This window comes from Ranitomeya variabilis, chromosome 3, assembly GCF_051348905.1.
Source record: "Ranitomeya variabilis isolate aRanVar5 chromosome 3, aRanVar5.hap1, whole genome shotgun sequence".
Taxonomy (NCBI): domain Eukaryota; kingdom Metazoa; phylum Chordata; class Amphibia; order Anura; family Dendrobatidae; genus Ranitomeya; species Ranitomeya variabilis.
The window spans coordinates 699,795,163-699,812,855 of record NC_135234.1 but is presented as its reverse complement, the minus strand read 5'-3'; the positions used below and the strand labels follow the sequence as shown (position 1 = coordinate 699,812,855).

At 46.2% G+C, this 17,693-nt stretch overlaps 1 long non-coding RNA gene across 1 annotated transcript in view; it reads left to right on the top strand.

The window, feature by feature from the left end:
* The first annotated feature begins 277 nt into the window (after positions 1 to 277).
* LOC143818533 (uncharacterized) overlaps positions 278 to 17,693 on the top strand; it is a 55,328-nt gene continuing 37,912 nt past the window's right edge. The window contains exon 1 of the long non-coding RNA XR_013224590.1: positions 278 to 624. This is a non-coding gene — a long non-coding RNA (uncharacterized LOC143818533). The remainder of the gene's footprint in view (positions 625 to 17,693) is intronic.

Here is a 17,693-nt window from a genome sequence, read left to right as displayed (position 1 = left end):
TTAATGCCAGTAGTGTGGCTCGTGACTTTTATGGTCACTGATTAGAACATGTCAGTCGCTTGTGAACTAAAACCCATAAAACTACTTGAGAAATAACATTGTATTTGTGGGGCAAAGAAGAAATGAATATGGATTTTTTCATTTTTTTTCTAACATTTGCTGCTGCTTTATAAAATCATTGTAAAAGTTGGTTAGCCCCGTTTAACCGATGCAAAAAGGAAGCTTCATTTAAATTTTTGCCCTCTCAACTCCTGGCACGCTCCTTGGTTCGTGGTGACAGATCTCTGAACAAATCATAATATATCCATTTTTATTTATTCTGAAATCTTGAATACTTTTGTAAAAAAATAAAATAAAAAAGCTTAAACGTACATTGTATATAATATGCAGTACTTTATACTGAATCTACCTACCATCTCATCCAGAAAACTATTGCAAAACATTTTTTCTCTTCTTGTTGCATTCTAAACATTCCTGAACTTTTAGATTCCTAATGAAACCCACTTCAAGGCAAAAGGGCTGCTACCTCAGAACAGCGAATGTCTCTAGATACGATCACCACCTGCTCCCTTGGGACCATCAGGAAAGATGGAAAATGAACAGCGCTGATAACATGTATACTGGGTAAGTCACGTATAAATAATAATTACTAACACATCAATGCTGAGTACAGTAGATACTGATTAGTTCTACTCTCGGTAAAATATGGAAAATGTGATATATTGCATGTCATAGTGGAAAATGTATGAGGCATCCATTATTAGAGGGAAAAGTAACAACATCACAACGTTAATTTCTCCTACTGTCATCTCCGTGTCTCTGCATCACGTCACTGATAATACTGGTAGTACTTGAACAGACATGATAATGACCTGCTTTCTGATAACGCTCTATGTGTACATAACGTGTTCTTGTCAACCTGCCTGGAGCTCATCTTCAGGCTTCATAATAAGAACCACTCAAGATCACAGATTTGTAACATGGAAATTACAGTCGCTGTGTTCTGCACCATGTTTAGACGTGTCTTTGGGTTATTTAGAATTATGACTTATTGTTGCTGGGAATCTGTTGCTCCTACTCCATAAATGACAGAGGTCAGGGTATATCAAATCACAATCAAAGCTAAAGCCATGATCCAGTTTTAAATTACCCCTTCCCCTCCACAACCCACTCAACAAATAAAAATCTGACTCAGGTTTAGGATTATGGGCATAGTCTTTAATTTACACTGATAACAAGGAGCTCATAGCCTATGATGAAGGCTAAGATTTCAGTCTCAAGAGCACATGCAAAGTATCGATTTACATATCAAGTTTACAGCATGTCAGTGAGGAACGCTTCCAGATTATGATTTCAATATTTTATTCCCTTTATTTCGGCAACTTTTCTTTTTTGGAGTGATACATTCTTTCTCTTTTGTAAGTCAGTCTTTAGGGTAGGCTAATATTAAAGGGAACTTATCACCAGGAATAACACTGTTAACCAGTAGATATGCGGTTCCCCTGCAGGTTAACAACGTTATGACTCTACTCTGCCTGCACACAGCTGAATGTAGCGGGGAGAAAATGATCATAATTCTCCCCACCAGCATTCGGTATTCAGTCATGGAGGTGGAGATGGCTCCCGTTCAGTCACCGCTGTGAGTGTTTAGAGCGGCCACTGTAACCGCGCCCCCAACCCTGACTGACATTAGAATAAAGATCATTTTCTCCCTGCTGCATTAGTCTGCATGCTGGCACCGGGCAGAGTCACATCGCTGTTAACCTGCAGATTAACCCCATATCTGCTGGTTAACAGCGTTATTCCTGGTGACAGGTTCCCTTTAAGTCTATACTAGTGATATCACATAGATCGGGGGTGGACAACCTGAGGGCCACATTGTCAAATCAAAATAACTTTATGGGCCTCAATATTACCAAAGTATTACCTTCTGAGACATTTTATTGCACATTGAAATAATGTAGAAATATAGAATAGGTGCTGGTCCCATTTATAGGGCCCCCACCTATCAGGAAAGTAGATGTACCCTTCTCATGGGTTTGCAGCCCAGAAAGGAAGAGACCATGCATTTCAGCTCTCCAGATGCTGAAATGAAACAGTCAAGCTTTTCCTTTCTTCTTTCTTCTGGAAGCACAAGGCTGAGGAGGATGAAGTCGTCAATGTAGCTGGGGCACTGGCTACACCTTGGAAAGGGTGGTTAGCATGGCAGAAATGTAGAAAAGCTTATTCAGTACTCCGAAAAATCCAGCACCACCTGATATGATCCCTATTTTGGTACAGTACAAACAGATCTTTTTTGTTACGGTACAAAAATAAATAAAAATAATAAATAAATATAAACCACTCACTTATCCTGCTCATGCGCTGGAAAGTGAGTGATTTGCATTTTCACCTGGGAGTCGTCCGGCGGTAACTTGGTGGTGATCCGTGCTTAGTCAGCAACCAATTGTGCAAGTTCTCCCACTTAAAAGGATGAGAGAGGCCTGCAATTGACATAATAGGTAGACCACAACTATGAGAGTCAAAATGAGAAAACAAATCCAGAAAATCACCTTGTCTGATTTTGCAAGATTTATTTTGCAAAATATGGTGGAAAATAAGTATTTGGTCACGTAAAAATATGCAAGATTTCTGGCTCTCACAGACCTGTAACTTCTTTATCAAGAGGTTCCTCTGTCTTCCACTCATTACCTGTAGCAATGGCACCTGTTTGAATTTGTTATCAGTATAAAAGACACCTGTCCACAACCTCAAACAGTCACACTCCAAACTCCACTATGGTGAAGACCAAAGAGCTGTCGAAGGACACCAGAAATAAAATTATAGCCCTGCACCAGGCTGGGAAGACTGAATCTGCAATAGGCAAGCAGCTTGGTGTGATGAAATTAACTGTGGGAGCAATAATAAGAAGATGGAAGACATACAAGACCACTGATAATTTCCATCGATCTGTGGCTCCACACAAGATCTCACCCTGTGAGGTCAAAATTATCACAAAAACGATGAGCAAAAATCCCAGAACCACACGGAGGGACCTAATGAATTACCTACATAGAGCTGGGGCCACCGTAACAAAGGTTACCATCAGTAACACACTACGCTGACAGGGACTCAGATCCTGCAGTGCCAGACGTGTCCCCCTGTTTAAGCCAGTACATATCCGGGCTTGTCTGAAGTTTGTTAGAGAGCATTTGGATTGTCCAGAAGAGTATTGGGAGAATGTCATATAGTCTGATGAAACCAAAGTAGAACTGTTTGGTAGAGACAAAACTCATCGTGTTTGGAGGAGACAGAATGCTGAGTTGCAATGAACACCATACCTACTGTGAAGCATGGGGGTGGCAACATCATGCTTTGGGGCTGTTTCTTTGCAAAGGGACCAGGACGACTGATCCGTGTACATGAATGAATGGGGCCATGTATCGTGAGATATTGAGTGCAAACCTCCTTCCATCAGCAGGGGCATTGAAGATGAAACATGGATGGGTCTTTCAGCATGATAATTATCCCAAGCACACTGTCAGGGCAATGAATCAGTGGCTTTGTAAGAAACATATGAAGGTCCTGGAGTGGCCTAGCCAGCCTCAAGATCTCAGCCTCATAGAAAACCTTTGGAAGGAGTTGAAAGTCTGTGTTGCCCGGCAACAGGCCCAAAACATCACCTCTCTAGAGGAGATCTGCATGGAGGAATGGACCAACATACCACCAACAGTGTGTGCCAACCTTGTGAAGACTTACAGGAAACGTTTGACCACTGTCATTGCCAACAAAGGATATATAGCAAAATATTGATATGAACTTTTGTTAATGACCAAATACTTATTTTCTACCATATTTTGCAAAATAAATCTTGCAAAATCAGACAAGGTGATTTTCTGGATTTGTTTTCTCATTTTGACTCTCATAGTTGTGGTCTACCTATGATGTCAATCTATCATCTCTATCATCTTTTTAAGTGGGAAAACTTGCACAATTGGTCGCTGACTAAATAGTTTTTTGCCCCACTGTGTATATATATATGTATATATATATATATATATATATATATATCTGTGTAGCCATAAAAGTAGGGGGACCCAGACATATTTCTTGCACAGAGGCCTCAAGCTGTCAGTGTCCTCCTGGAGGTATGCCCTTCTGTCACTACGCCTTGTGTCGTATTAGGACCTTTGATACGGGGCTCCGTAATTTCTATGTAAGCCTGTTAGGGTTCGAGTTCCCGCCTCTGCACAGGGGGAATCTCGGGCCATCTCCGCTGCGGTCTTCTCCTGCCGCAGTGGAGGCTGCTCAGCGGAGACGTCGGTCTCAGCATCTCGCTCAATCTGACTCTGTGAGGAGGATTACTGCTGCTCTTCCAGCTTCCACTATTGTTGTCAGTGCTGGGCAGCGGCGAGCAGACGCTTTTGGGACTAAGTCTTGCTTTTCTCCTTCTGAGCATGCCCAGGGTAAGATCTCTCATTGGAGATCGAGGGTCACATGCTTGGATACTGCAGCAAGGTCCTGAAGGTGCTCAGGCTTTGGGCAGCTTCTCATTGGTCCTTCTTTGAAGGTCCTGTTCGGGCAGCAGCTATAAAAGGCTGGCATGGCCGCACGGCCATGCGCTAGTGTCTTTCTAAATGATGTGCTTTGCGCCAGTGTGGTCATGTGTGATTGTGTTCAGGGACCCAGCTGAAATAAGCCCCTAGAATGCTGGCACCTCCGGCGAGGAGTTTGTGTGTCTGTGTACATTCAGGGACCTGGCTGAAATAAGCCCCTAGAATGCTGGCACCTCCGGCGAGGAGTTTTGTGTGCATGCATGACCACTGACTGCTCTCTCTTGGGTAGTTAGCCTGTGCTCCTGTGAAGTTAACAGGGCGCAGAGCTTTGCTTTCACGGCTGCTCTGTGAGTTAACCGAGCTAGGCAATACAGCCATATTGTGCTGCCATTTGTCTAGCAGCAGGTTCTCCTGCACGGTGGACCCCAGGCTGCGAACGCACCAATAACAATAAAAACTATTTTCCTCGGTGCATTCCGCTAGCCCTAACAGTACACTAGCGCCAGGGTCTGGCTAGTAAATGGCGGACGATCAGCGTTTACAGCGGTACGTCCAGCAGCTGGAGGGAAGGTTGGCAGCTCTAGAGCGTACAACCTCAGCTGTGGACGTCACTGCTGTCGCTGTTCAGGCTGCAAGTGCAGCTGCAGCCAGTTTGTCCGCAACCACCCCTGCTCCGACTATATCCCATCTCCCGCTTCCAGACAAGTTTTCTGGTGACAGTAAACTATGTCTCGGATTCGTGAGCCAGTGCTCCATACATCTCGAGCTCCTGGCTGCACGTTTTCCTTTGGAACGGGCGAGAGTGGGATTCATTTTGTCTCTTTTGTCGGGCAGGGCATTGGAGTGGGCAACGCCGCTTTGGGAGCGCAATGATCGTGTCGTGCAGAGTGCTCCTCTCTTCCTGGACGCTCTGAGGCAGGTCTTTTTAGGACCCCGTGTCACTCATGATACCGCGCTCCAATTGTTGGCAATTTCTCAGGGTTCGTCCATGGTCAGCCAGTTTGCCATTCAATTCCGGACTCTAGCCTCTGAGTTAGAATGGCCGGATAAAGTCCTTATTCCGGTGTATTGGAAAGGACTGGCTGATCATGTAAAGGACGCTTTGGCCACCAGGGAGATTCCCGCCACACTGGAGGAGCTCATTACAATTTCTACCCACATCGACCTCCGTTTTAACGAGCGGAGGTTGGAGCGGACCCAGTGTAGGCAGAGGTTTCGGCTGGCTCCCACCTTCACCAGACCTCTAGAATCTCCCGTCCTGGCGTCCGACTCCCATGAGGCCATGGAGGTTTCTCGAGTGGGACCTAAGTCTCAGACCGTTCGAGTACTTGTGGTGTGTAGAAATTGTTAGCAACTGGGACATTATGCTAACAAGTGTCCACAGCGGTCGGGTAAACGATCACGTCTAGTGACTATAGGAGGAGGTTCACTGGACAAAGTGGCCTTTTCCTCCAAGTTGTCCTTTAAAGGGACAATTCTGTTGGACTCATTCACTCTTGCAGTTGACCTTTGTGTGTATTCAGGAGCTGAGGGAAATTTCATGTCCTCTACTTTTGCTCTGTGCCACAATGTACCTGTGGTGATGCTCTCTAAACCAGTAACTGTTAGAGTGGTGAATGGGTCGACACTTCCATTACAAATCACACACCAGACTGTCCCTTTCACATTAGCCATGTCCCAATCCCACCAGGAGATTATTTCCCTTCTTGTTCTTCCCGAGGGAATGGATGAGATTTTGCTGGGAATACCCTGGCTCCATTTTCACTCTCCACATATTGAGTGGTCCTCTGGGAGGATATTGGGTTGGAGTGAGTCTTGTAAGGGCAGATGTGTGAAAGAGTGCGTTCTGGTTTCCACCACTGAGATACCCGCAGATCTGTCTTCTCTTCACGAATGCTATCGGTCCTATGCAGACGTTTTCTCCAAGAGGGCTGCTGAGACCCTTCCACCTCACCGTCCCTATGACTGTCCTATAGATCTCTTGCCTGGAGCAGAACCTCCTAGGGGACGTGTCTATCCCCTCTCTCTCCCGGAGACTGAGGATATGTCCCTATACATCCAGGAGAACTTGGCAAGAGGGTTCATTAGGAAGTCAGTGTCACCGGCAGGGGCGGGGTTCTTTTTCTTCCAGAAGAAGAACGGAGAGTTACGTCCTTGCATAGACTACAGGGGTCTTAACGCCATCACCATTAAGAATAAATACCCGCTGCCCTTGATTTCTGAGCTTTTTGATAGGCTACGGGGAGCAAGGGTATTTACCAAATTAGATCTGAGGGGCGCATATAACCTGATTCGCATCCGTGAGGGGGACGAATGGAAGACGGCGTTTAACACCAGAGATGGGCACTATGAATATCTAGTGATGCCCTTCGGGCTCTGTAATGCCCCAGCCGTTTTCCAAGACTTTGTCAACAACATTTTCCAGGATATGCTCTCCACCTCGGTTATAGTCTATCTGGATGATATTCTCATCTTTTCTCCTGATATTGACTCCCACAGGAGAGATGTTGGCAGAGTCTTCGACCTCTTACGGGCAAATTCCCTGTATGCTAAGTTGGAGAAGTGTATGTTTGAGCAGGAGTCTTTACCTTTCCTGGGCTATATCATCTCAGCCTAGGGATTGGCTATGGATCCTGCCAAACTACAAGCTGTGATGGACTGGCAAGAACCTCATTCTCTTAAAGCGGTGCAGCGCTTTATGGGGTTCATTAATTATTACCGCCAGTTCATTCCCCACTTCTCAACTTTAGTAGCTCCCTTGGTAGCCCTCACCAAGAAGGGAGCAAATCCCAAATTGTGGTCAGAAGAGGTCTCCAGGGCCTTTTCTTCTATCAAGTCTCATTTTGACAGCGCTCCCATTCTACATCGTCCCGATGTAGATAAGCCGTTTATCATGGAGGTGGATGCTTTATCCGTTGGTGCAGGAGCAGTCCTTTTCCAAAAAGATGCTCAAGGTCAGAAGCATCTTTGCTTCTTTTTCTCCAAGACCTTTACACCAGCGGAGAAGAATTATTCCATCGGGGACAGACAGTTGCTAGCAATGAAGTTGGCTTTCTCTGAGTGGAGACATCTCTTGGAGGGGGCTCGTTTTCCCTTTCAAGTCTTCACGGACCACAAAAATGTATTATATTTGCAAACAGCTCAGCGGCTAAATTCTCACCAGGCCAGATGGTCCTTGTTCTTCTCCCGGTTCCATTTCACCCTCCATTTTCTCGCTGGGGAGAAGAACATTCGTGCTGATGCCCTTTCTCGCTCTGTTGTGTCAACTGAGGAGGAGGAAGGAGAGCCTCGGCTTATTGACCCTTCCGAGAGTCTGACACCCGTAGCTCCGGTGTTGCTAGAGTCTGTGCCTCCGGGCAAGACTTTTGTGCCCATTAATTTGCGACCGGAGGTTCTCTTTTGGGCTCATTCGTCCAGGGTGGGTGGACACTTTGGGACAAAGAGGACGTCTGAGCTGTTGGTGAGAACGTACTGGTGGCCACATATGGTCCGTGTTGTCAGATATTATATTCAGGCGTGTGTCTCCTGCGCCAAAAATAAGTCTCCTCGACAACGGCCAGCTGGGTTACTCTATCCCTTGCCGGTGGCAGACAGGCCCTGGGAAATGGTCGGGATGGACTTTGTGGTGGGTTTGCCAAAGTCTCGTGGCTGTACCATCATTTGGTTTATCACTGATCATTTCTCAAAAATGGTGCATTTGGTGCCGCTACCACGGTTACCTTCTGCACGGGCTTTGGCAGCGTTGTTCATAAAACACATCTTCCGCTTACACGGTATGCCGGACAAAATTGTCAGTGACCGGGGTCCCCAGTTTGCATCTCGGTTCTGGAGAGAGCTTTGTCGTCTTCTCAGCATTGAGTTAAATCTCTCTTCCGCATATCATCCCGAGATAAATGGATTGGAAGAGAGGGCCAACCAGACCTTGGTCACATATCTGCGACATTTTGTCTCTGCCAGGCATGATGACTGGGCATCCTTGCTACCGTGGGCGGAGTTTGCGCTGAACAATGCTGTAGCCGACTCCACTGGTCAAACCCCATTCCTCCTCAACTGTGGTCAGCATCCGCGGGTACCTGTGCCAATGCCCGTGTCTTCCGCCGACTCCAGGGTGGCAGACTGGGCTGTGGAGGCACGGGATATTTGGGACCGCACTCAGGATGCCATTCGGGCCTCCAAGGAGAGAATGAGGTCTTCCTCTGATGCACATCGGTGCCCCGCTCCGACCTTTGCTCCTGGTGACTTGGTGTGGCTCTCCGCCCGTAACATCAGGCTGCGTGTTGAGTCCACTAAGTTTGCACCTCGCTACTTGGGTCCTTTCAAGGTCCTCGAACAGGTTAACCCTGTGGTCTATCGTTTAGCCCTTCCACCACGCCTGGGTATCACCGACACCTTTCATGTGTCCCTCTTGAAACCCGTACACATGTCCCGGTTTTCCTAGTCATCTGCTGGGACATCGGGTTCATCTACGGACGATTACGAGGTGAACGCTATTTTGGGGTGCAAGGTGGTACGTGGCTAAAAGCTTTATTTGGTGGACTGAAAGGGTTATGGTCCTGAGGACAGGTCTTGGGAGCCTGCTGAGCACATTAGGTGTTGTGGATTCTGTTTGCGGGCTCCCTCTGGTGGTTACTGCTGGTACTGGGTGACTTTGGTGGGTTGCGGCCTTTGGTTTCCATCTGTCCATCAGAGGCTGGGTGTTTCCTATTTTACCTGGCCTCTCTGTCATTTCCCTTGCCGGCTAACAATGTGTTCAGATGTGCTCTGTTTGGTTCCTGCCTACCTGCTCCCAGATCTTTCAGGATAAGCTAAGTGCTGATTTTCAGTTGTTTGGTTTTTTGTCCAGCTTGCTTAGAATGTCTCTTTGTTAGCTGGTTGCTCTAGTGGACTGAGGTTCTCCCCATGTGCCATGAGTTGGCACATGGGTTCTTGTAATCTCAGGATGGTTTTTTTGATTAAGGTTTTTTGCTGACCGCTCAGTCCCCTTTTGTGTCATTCTGCTTTCTAGTTTTCAGCAGGCCTCTATTTGCTAAAGCTATATACATCATCTCTATGTATGTGCCTTCCTCTCATTTCACCGTCAATACATGTGGGGGGCAACTATATCTTTGGGGTTAATTCCTCTGGAGGCAAGTGAGGTCTTTGTTTTCTCTGCAGTACTAGTTAGCTCTTAGGCTGGTGCGTGGCGTCTAGAACCAACGTAGGCACGCTCCCTGGCTATCTCTAGTTGCGTTTGTCAGGCGTAGGGCAGCGGTCAGCCCAGGTTCCATCACCCTAGAGCTCGTCCGATATTTATTATACTTTGCTTATCCTGTGCTATCCCTAGCCATTGGGGATTCATGACAGTATAGCCGGCCCACAAAGTGTTAATTGTTTGGGCTGAAGCAGGAGGAAAAGAAGTATTCAAGGAAAATTTTTTATTTTTTTTTCCCTTCAGAGTTTTGCTGCCTAGCCCTTAATTGCTGTCTAGCTGCTTCTTACCTCCTCTTAACCCTTGAATGGCTCTGATCTTAGCTGTTTATCATGGATGTCCAGAGTTTGGCTTCCAGCCTGAGTAATCTCGCGGCAAAGGTTCAAAACATACAGGATTTCGTTGTTCACACTCCCATGTCTGAACCTAGAATTCCTATTCCAGAGTTTTTTTCTGGAGATAGATCTACCTTCCTGAATTTCAGGAACAATTGTAAATTGTTTCTCTCTTTGAAATCTCGCTCCTCTGGAGACCCTGCTCAACAGGTCAAGATTGTTATATCGTTCCTACGGGGCGACCCTCAGAATTGGGCATTTGCATTGGCACCAGGGGATCCTGCATTGCTCAGTGTGGATGCGTTTTTTCTGGCATTGGGATTGCTCTATGAGGAACCTAACCTAGAGATTCAGGCTGAAAAGGCTTTATTGGCCCTCTCTCAGGGGCATGATGAAGCGGAAATATATTGTCAGAAATTTCAGAAATGGTCGGTGCTTACTCAGTGGAATGAGTGCGCCCTGGCTGCAAACTTCAGAAATGGTCTTTCTGGGGCCATTAAGGATATTATGGTGGGGTTCCCTGCGCCTACAGGTCTGAATGAGTCTATGGCTATGGCCATTCAGATTGATCGGCGTTTACGGGAGCGCAAACCCGTGCACCAGTTGGCGGTGTCTTCTGAACAGGCACCTGAGACTATGCAATGTGATAGAATTCAGTCCAGAAGTGAACGGCAAAATTATAGGCGGAAAAATGGTTTGTGTTTTTATTGTGGTGATTCAGCTCATGTTATATCAGCATGCTCTAAACGCACAAAAAGGGTTGATAAATCTTTTGCCATTGATACTCTGCAGTCTAAGTTCATTTTGTCTGTGACTCTGATTTTTTCACTGTCTTCCATTTCCGTCGATGCCTATGTGGATTCAGGCGCTGCCCTGAGTCATATGGATTGGTCATTTGCTAAACGCTGCGGTTTTAGTCTAGAGCCTCTGGAAGTTCCTATTCCTCTGAAAGGAATTGATTCTACACCATTGGCTATGAATAAACCGCAGTATTGGACACAAGTGACCATGCGCATGACTCCCGTTCATCAGGAGGTGATTCGCTTCCTTGTACTGTATAATTTACATGATGTACTAGTGCTTGGTCTGCCATGGTTACAAACTCATAATCCTGTCCTGGACTGGAAAACAATGTCTGTGCTAAGCTGGGGATGTCACGGGGTTCATGATGATGCACCTCCGATTTCTATAGCTTCATCTACTCCTTCAGAGATCCCTGCGTTTTTGTCGGATTATAGGGATGTTTTTGAGGAGCCTAAGTTCAATTCGCTCCCTCCCCATAGAGAGTGTGACTGTGCTATAGAATTGATTCCTGGCAGTAAGTTCCCTAAGGGTCGTTTATTTAATCTGTCACTGCCAGAGCATACTGCTATGCGGAATTATATTAAGGAGTCCTTGGAAAAGGGACATATTCGTCCATCTTCGTCCCCTCTGGGAGCAGGTTTTTTTTTTCGTGGCAAAAAAAGATGGTTCCCTGAGGCCTTGTATAGATTATCGCCTTCTGAATAAGATTACAGTCAAATACCAGTATCCATTGCCATTATTTACTGATTTGTTTGCTCGCATTAAGGGGGCTAGGTGGTTCACTAAAATAGATCTTCGTGGTGCGTATAATCTGGTGCGGATAAAACAGGGTGATGAGTGGAAAACCGCATTTAATACGCCTGAGGGCCATTTTGAGTATTTGGTAATGCCTTTTGGACTCTCCAATGCTCCGTCAGTCTTTCAGTCCTTTATGCACAATATTTTCCGTGAATATCTGGATAAGTTTATGATTGTGTATTTGGATGATATTTTGGTGTTTTCTGATGACTGGGAGTCTCATGTTCTACAGGTCAGGAAGGTGTTTCAGGTTTTGCGGGCCAATTCTCTGTTTGTGAAGGGCTCAAAGTGTCTCTTCGGAGTCCAGAAGATTTCTTTTTTGGGGTACATTTTTTCTCCTTCTACTATTGAGATGGATCCCGTTAAGGTTCAGGCTATTTGTGACTGGACACAACCTACATCTGTTAAGAGCCTTCAGAAGTTCTTGGGGTTTGCTAATTTTTATCGTCGGTTCATTGCTAATTTTTCCAGTATTGTTAAACCTTTGACTGATTTGACTAAAAAGGGTGCTGATGTTGCTGATTGGTCTCCTGCGGCCGTGGAGGCCTTTCGGGAACTTAAGCGCCGGTTTTCTTCTGCTCCTGTGTTGTGTCAACCAGATGTTTCACTTCCTTTCCAGGTGGAGGTTGATGCTTCCGAGATTGGAGCAGGGGGCGGTTTTGTCACAGAGAAGTTCTAATGGCTCGGTGATGAAGCCATGTGCTTTCTTCTCTAGAAAATTCTCGCCCGCCGAGCGCAATTATGATGTGGGTAATCGGGAGCTTTTGGCCATGAAGTGGGCATTTGAGGAGTGGCGTCATTGGCTTGAGGGTGCTAAACATCGCGTGGTGGTCTTGACTGATCACAAGAATCTCATTTACCTTGAGTCTGCCAGGCGTTTGAATCCTAGACAGGCTCGTTGGTCGTTATTTTTTTCTCGTTTCAATTTCGTGGTTTCATACCTGCCAGGTTCAAAGAATGTGAAGGCAGATGCTCTTTCCAGGAGTTTTGTGCCTGACTCTCCTGGAGACACTGGGCCTGCTGGTATCCTTAGGGATGGAGTAATATTGTCCGCCGTATCCCCAGACTTGCGACGCGCATTGCAGGAGTTTCAGGTGGATAAACCGGATCGATGTCCACCAGAAAGACTGTTTGTTCCGGATGATTGGACCAGTAGAGTCATCTCCGAGGTCCATTCTTCTGTGTTGGCTGGTCATCCTGGAATATTTGGTACAAGAGACTTGGTGGCCAGGTCTTTTTGGTGGCCTTCCTTGTCTAGGGATGTGCGTACCTTTGTGCAGTCTTGTGAAGTGTGTGCTCGAGCTAAGCCTTGCTGTTCACGGGCTAGTGGGTTGTTGTTATCCTTGCCCATCTCGAAGAGGCCTTGGATGCACATTTCCATGGATTTTATTTCTGATCTCCCGGTTTCACAGAAAATGTCCGTTATCTGGGTTGTGTGTGACCGCTTTTCTAAGATGGTTCATTTGGTGCCCTTGCCTAAGTTGCCCTCCTCCTCTGAGTTGGTTCCTTTGTTTTTTCAGAACGTGGTTCGTTTGCATGGGATTCCGGAGAATATCGTTTCTGACAGGGGATCCCAGTTTGTGTCTAGATTTTGGCGGACGTTTTGTGCCAAGATGGGCATTGATTTGTCTTTCTCGTCCGCATTCCATCCTCAGACGAATGGCCAGACGGAGCGAACTAATCAGACCTTGGAAACTTATTTGAGGTGTTTTGTTTCTGCTGATCAGGATGACTGGGTTGCTTTTTTGCCACTGGCCGAATTTGCTCTTAATAATCGGGCTAGTTCGGCCACGTTGGTCTCTCCTTTTTTTTTGTAATTCGGGGTTTCATCCTCGTTTTTCCTCTGGTCAGGTGGAGTCTTCGGATTGTCCTGGAGTGGACGTGGTGGTGGACAGGCTACATCACATTTGGAATCAGGTGGTGGACAATTTGAAGTTATCTCAGGAGAAGACTCAGCAGTTTGCTAATCGCCGTCGCCGCGTGGGTCCCCGACTTCTTGTTGGGGACTTGGTGTGGTTGTCTTCTCGTTTTGTCCCTATGAAGGTCTCTTCTCCTAAGTTCAAGCCTCGGTTCATCGGTCCTTATAGGATCTCGGAGATTCTTAACCCTGTATCTTTCCGTTTGGATCTCCCAGCATCGTTCGCTATTCATAATGTGTTCCATCGGTCGTTGTTGTGGAGGTATGAGGTGCCTGTTGTTCCTTCGGTCGAGCCTCCTGCTCCGGTGCTGGTGGAGGGAGAATTGGAGTATGTTGTTGAAAAGATCTTGGATTCTCGTGTTTCCAGATGCAAACTCCAGTATTTGGTTAAGTGGAAGGGTTATGGTCAGGAGGACAATTCCTGGGTGGTCGCCTCCGATGTTCATGCGACTGATTTGGTCCGCGCCTTCCACAGAGCTCACCCTGATCGCCCTGGGGGTTCTCGTGAGGGTTCGGTGACCCCTCCTCAAGGGGGGGGTACTGTTGTGGATTCTGTTTGCGGGCTCCCTCTGGTGGTTACTGCTGGTACTGGGTGACTTTGGTGGGTTGCGGCCTTTGGTTTCCATCTGTCCATCAGAGGCTGGGTGTTTCCTATTTTACCTGGCCTCTCTGTCATTTCCCTTGCCGGCTAACAATGTATTCAGATGTGCTCTGTTTGGTTCCTGCCTACCTGCTCCCAGATCTTTCAGGATAAGCTAAGTGCTGATTTTCAGTTGTTTGGTTTTTTATCCAGCTTGCTTAGAATGTCTCTTTGTTAGCTGGTTGCTCTAGTGGACTGAGGTTCTCCCCATGTGCCATGAGTTGGCACATGGGTTCTTGTAATCTCAGGATGGTTTTTTTGATTAGGGTTTTTTGCTGACCGCTCAGTCCCCTTTTGTGTCATTCTGCTTTCTAGTTTTCAGCGGGCCTCTATTTGCTAAAGCTATATACATCATCTCTATGTATGTGCCTTCCTCTCATTTCACCGTCAATACATGTGGGGGGCAACTATATCTTTGGGGTTAATTCCTCTGGAGGCAAGTGAGGTCTTTGTTTTCTCTGCAGTACTAGTTAGCTCTTAGGCTGGTGCGTGGCGTCTAGAACCAACGTAGGCACGCTCCCTGGCTATCTCTAGTTGCGTTTGTCAGGCGTAGGGCAGCGGTCAGCCCAGGTTCCATCACCCTAGAGCTCGTCCGATATTTATTATACTTTGCTTATCCTGTGCTATCCCTAGCCATTGGGGATTCATGACAATTAGGGCTCCGCAGCTCACTGCTGCCTTCGAGCGTAGCGAGGCCCAAGGATGGGGGGTAATGTTAGGGTTCGAGTTCCCGCCTCTGCACAGGGGGAATCTCAGGCCATCTCCGCTGCGGTCTCCCATTCTTCTCCTGCCGCAGTGGAGGCTGCTCAGCGGAGACGTCGGTGTCAGCATCTCGTTCAATCTGACTCTGTGAGGAGGATTACTGCTGCTCTTCCAGCTTCCGCTATTGTAGTCAGTGCTGGGCAGCGGCGAGCAGACGCTTTTGGGACTAAGTCTTGCTTTTCTCCTTCTGAGCATGCCCAGGGTAAGATCTCTCATTGGAGATCGAGGGTCACATGCTTGGATACTGCAGCAAGGTCCTGAAGGTGCTCAGGCTTTGCGGCAGCTTCTCATTGGTCCTTCTTTGAAGGTCCTGTTCGGGCAGCAGCTATTAAAGGCTCGCATGGCCGCATGGCCATGTGCTAATGTCTTTCTAAATTATGTGCTTTGCGCCAGTGTGGTCATGTGTGATTGTGTTCAGGGACCCGGCTGAAATAAGCCCCTAGAATGCTGGCACCTCCGGCGAGGAGTTTGTGTGTCTGTGTACATTCAGAAACCTGGCTGAAATAAGCCCCTAGAATGCTGGCACCTCTGGCGAGGAGTTTTGTGTGCATGCATGACCACTGACTGCTCTCTCTTGGGTAGTTAGCCTGTGCTCCTGTGAAGTTAACAGGGTGCAGAGCTTTGCTTTCACGGCTGCTCTGTGAGTTAACCGAGCTAGCCAATACCGCCATATTGTGCTGCCATTTGTCTAGCAGCAGGTTCTCCTGCACGGTGGACCCCAGGCTGCGAACGCACCAATAACAATAAAAACTATTTTCCTCGGTGCGTTCCGCTAGCCCTAACAATGCCTCTGCACAGAATACTTATTATAAGGAGGAAAAATGGAGGGATGATATTATTATAAGGGAGCATACTGGTAGGTTGTTAACATTATAGGGAAAACACAGGAGGCATTAATTTTATAAGAAATCATGGGGTGGAGAGTTATTATAAGGAAGTACAGGGTCATTATTATCATAAGGGGTCAAGGGGGATTATTATTAAAGAAGGCACATGGGAGATTATATTATTATAAGGAGTCACAGGGGGACATTACTTCTATAGAATGCTGTATAACTAAGGAAACATACGAGAGCATTAGTACTTTAATGAAAGTCAGAGGAATCATTATTGCCAGTAAGAATAGCTATGGCATTACATTGACTCTCAGGCAATCATCACATGGTTAGTGGCTGTGTAACAAGCACCAAAGAAGTGGGGATTCACGTTTTACACTCAGCACTGCCCTTTACTCGCCGAGTATCAAGCACATCCGAGTACCGTGATTCTCAAGTGATAACTAGTGTTGAGAGATACCTTCCGATATGCAAAGGTATCAGTATCGGATTGGATCGGCCGATACCCAAAAAATATCAGATATCGCCGATACAGATACCCGATACCAATGCATATCAATGGGACACAAAATATCGGAATGGTTCCCAGGGTCTGAAGGAGAGGAAACTCTCCTTCAGGCCCTGGGATCCATATTCATGTATAAAATAAAGAATAAAAATAAAAAATATTGATATACTCACCCCTCGGACGGCCCCTGCCTCTCACCGGTCCAAGCGTCTGCCTCCGTTCCTAAGAATGCAGAGTGAAGGACCTTCGATGACTTCGCGGCTTGTGATTGGTCGCGTGACCGCTCATGTGACCGCTCACGCGACCAATCACAAGCCGCGACATCATCGCAGGTCCTACACTCACTGCATTCTTAGGAACGGAGGCTGCCGGTTACATCGCTAAGGTCCAGGGTCCGCCAGAGGGGTGAGTATATCCATATTTTTTATTTTTATTCTTTATTTTTTACATGAATATGGATCCCAGGGCCTGAAGGAGAGTCTCCTCTCCTCCAGACCCTGGGAACCATACACTGGGAACTTCCGATTCCGATTTCCGATATCACAAAAATATCGGAACTCTGTATCGGAATTCCGATACAGCAAATATCGGCCGATACCCGATACTTGCTGTATCGGAATGCTCAACACTAGTGATAACCGAACATCACTGAGCACGTTCGCTGTGCAGAAAAAAACAGTGCAAAACATGGACACATGGGGATAGATTTTGCACATCCTCAACCAGACATAATGGAAAAATATGAAAACCCTGCTGATCTTTCATTTACATGATGCTTACGTTGTGAAAAAAAAAAAAAGATTTTCTCAGCTCATTTTACTACTTTAATGTATACAATAACATTTGCAGGAGAAGAAGCGCATACATAATATTTTTGAGTATGATTCCTGAGGAGCAGGTTGGGATCCTGATCATTTTAATACAAAATTTGAGTCTTACAAAATCCAAATCAGTTTTCTCTCACTTTTTACATTTCTCACCTATGTCCCCCATATCCTTTTTTATTCTTTGACCCTTGTTACCGGTATTCCTGTCCTTAAAGCCACTACTTGTAAAAGTCTTATTTTTAAGCAAAAGTCTACTGCTATTTTTTTTCAATATCCTGAAATATCTGTTTAGTTCTTTGGAACTCTTTTTATGCCAGTACCTTCCAATATTTATTTTATGAGAATAATAAATTATCTCCAAAAATAGAGATATCAGGAGAAATGTACTTGTGAGGACACAAAAAAACTATAATGACCAGGGATAGTTTTGAGCTCTGTTTTAGGTTTTTCATCAAAGTTCTTGGATTCCAAGGTACAACGCTGAAAGTTATTTTTTGTCCAGTAGTCTACAAGTTTCCAGTTTGGCAGTACAGAACATTCTA